We start from the raw sequence: 3,205 nt of genomic DNA on the forward strand, positions 1-3,205 counted from the left end.
GTTGCCTAAGTTTCATGGTCTTGTAGGTGAGGATCCACATAAGCATTTAAAGGAATTTCATGTTGTGTGTTCCAGCATGAAACCTCAAGGAGTTTTCAAGGACCAGATTAAGCTTCGAGCTTTCCCTTTCTCACTGGAAGGAACAACCAAGGATTGGTTGTATTACCTTCTTTCTGGATCCATCAACTCATGGAATGGGATGAAGCAAATATTTTTGGAGAAGTATTTTCCTACTTCCCGTGCTGCCAACATAAGAAAAGAAATTTGTGGCATCCGGCAGTACAATGGAGAGAGTTTGTATGAGTTTGAGAGAGATTTAAGAAGTTGTGTGCAAGTTGTCCCCATCATCAAATAAGTTAGCAGCTTTTGATTCAGTATTTCTATAAGGGACTTCTACCAATGGACTGCAGTATGATAGATGCTGCTAGTGGAGGAGCTTTGGTTGATAAGACACCAGAAGAGGCAAGGAGGCTGATTGCTAACATGGCAGTAAATTCTCAGCAGTTTGGTATGATAGATCACACACCTAAGAAGGTTAATGAGGTAAGTACATCTAACATTGAGAAACAGATTTTTGATTTAACTTCTTTGGTGAGGCAGTTGGCTATAGGGAAAATACAAACTGTTAATGTATGTGGGATTTGTTCGGGTTCGGGTCATGCTACTGACATGTGTCCTGATGAGTGCATAATTTATTAATTTTACTCCCATCACATTTAGTATTTTTAGTGTTTTTTATGTTTAATTCAATTGGTTAAAATATATTTATCATTTAGACATATTTTTAGATAGTTGTGGAATAATTGTGTTAAATGGAGAAATTTTTAGCATTTGACATTTGCTGTATTTTTCAGGTGTTTCTAAAGTTGTGGGTCTCCAAATTGATTGTTGTTTAATCCATTGAAATTCTAAGATAGAGCACTTCAAATAATAAAGAGGGACCAAAGCCCAAATCAGTCTCCAAGGTTGACAAAATAAGCTATGGATCTATTGCAAAAGCCCAGACTTGATATATCACGACCAGTTTCGGTATTTATTTTATATCTGGAGTTTCAGATGTCCAAATGAAGCAAGCCTAAGCCCAATTAAACCTTAAGAGCCACCTCTACAACTTCTATGAAAGGCTAAATGCGAGATGAGACCATTTTAATTGTCAAAAATAGCAATAAAGTCGTCACTATGGGCTGGGCCGTTTGTCTGAACCAGTCCCAGTTTTTGGGCCATAACTTGGGCTGTAGACCTCAGATTTGGGCGAATAAGTACCCGTTGGAAAGCTAAGCAATAGGGCTACAACTTTCCTAAAGAGCGCAGAGGCAGATTCAGAAAGGAAGTCACTGAAAATCGGCCTTGATTTTAGAGAAGTGAATGTAGGCTAAAAATCTATCTTTTCAATTTTAAAACTTTTCCTAGTTTGGTTCTTATCTTTGGGGTTAGGATTTTGACTATAAATACGTCTTTGGGTAGCAACTAAGAGCATCCCAATTCAGACCTTCGTTCTCCATAGAAGACATTTATTCTTCATTCTTTTTAGATTTCTTCTTTATTTTTCTTTATTTTTCTGTAATCCATGAACATGAGTGGCTAAGTTCTTAATTTAGTTCAAGGGATTCAAGTTCTTATGTGCGATTTGTGTGACTAGGTTCTTAATTTAATTTATGTCTTTTTGAATATCTATTATTTTCTGATTTAATTGTTTTTGATCTGTTGAATGATTTGCTAAAAGGGCCTATTAGTTAATTGTTTGATTTGATCAATTGCTAGTTCATCTTCATAATCCATAATTGTTGTATAAGATTGAACATGAGTAGCAATTAGGTTTTATTGATTATGATCCAAGTTTTCGATAATAACCTAAGGAAACAATGAAGGACCGGAAGCATGAAAAACATAAGTTTATATCATTGAATTCAAAAATTTTTCACCTAGGGTCACATGCATCATGCAAGATTTATTTTTATCTATTTGATTTCAATGATAAACAACATATTAAAACTTTTTTAATATGTTTTTGGATCTACATTTTCCATTTAAGATTTTAGAATTAATCAGATTAATTTTAAGAACCCTAGATTAGATCAAGAACAAGTGCACTAACCTCTTGATGCACTGCAGTGTATTTGACACCTTTGGGATGCGTCTTTAGGACACCAGATGTTGTCCCTCTAGCTTGTCCACACTAAGATCACCTATGGCAGCCCTTGAACAGCTTCTAAAGCTTTTTCTATGAATTAGAAAATTAAGTTTTGCCTTTTGAGAGATTACAGATGTAAACAGGACACTAGAAACAATTTCTAGTATTTTTAATTCAAGAGATTGTTTGCTAATCTCTTTGAAATGATGAGAGATGAAGAAGAAGAGAAGGGAGAGGAGCCAAGGGTGGCGGGACCTTTTTGAGAATGAGTAGATAGTGTTATTTGTTCTTACATCCTTACACTTATATAGCTAGGTCACCACTTAAAACCCTTGCCATATGTCACCTTCTGATTGGTTCTAGGTTTAATTGACCCAATCACATTGTGCCAAGTGTCAAACCTATATTTAATCTTAATTTTAATCATCTTACATGATTAAAAGACATATGGCAAGCTTATGTGTAGTGCCATGTGTCACCATCTCATGGTGCCATATGTCACCCTGTGAAATGACCAAAATACCCCTGTGTCTTAATTTTGAGTTCTCAACCCAAAATAATTATTTCTCTTCTTCTAATCAATTTATATCAAATATAAATTAATTAATTAATCTTTATTAATTAATTTCTCATAATTAAATTCATATTTAAACACTTTAAATATAAATTTAACTTATACTATACATCCAATAACCTATATTTAGTTTCAAGCCATGTTGGGGATTTTGCAATCTAATTGCAAATCAAACCTATTTAATTAATCAATTAAACTCTTTAATTAATTAATTAAATTATATTTAATTTGGTGATTACTTGTGTATGTATGTGACTTACTAGGCTCATCACTAATTGGCAATGAGACATGATATCAACTCTTAATATCATTAGAACTCTTTCTTACCATAAATGATTTCTCTAAATCATTTTATGCACCTCATAGACCATGGTTAACACCTAGCATAGCATGTCATGGCCACCCAATTAGTAATAAGGTTTACCTTAAATGAACCTATAATCATATGTTACCATGCACTAGAATCTCTCTGTTACAAAATCCCAACTCAAGCTGGAGTC

General features: G+C 33.9%; 1 non-coding gene across 1 annotated transcript; it reads right to left on the reverse strand.

The window, feature by feature from the left end:
* Positions 1 to 247: 247 nt before the first annotated feature.
* LOC131182623 (small nucleolar RNA R71) lies at positions 248 to 353 on the reverse strand. The gene has a single exon (XR_009150886.1). It is a non-coding gene; the product is annotated as a small nucleolar RNA R71 (small nucleolar RNA).
* Positions 354 to 3,205: the final 2,852 nt, after the last annotated feature.

Source organism: Hevea brasiliensis, chromosome 8, assembly GCF_030052815.1.
Source record: "Hevea brasiliensis isolate MT/VB/25A 57/8 chromosome 8, ASM3005281v1, whole genome shotgun sequence".
NCBI lineage: Eukaryota > Viridiplantae > Streptophyta > Magnoliopsida > Malpighiales > Euphorbiaceae > Hevea > Hevea brasiliensis.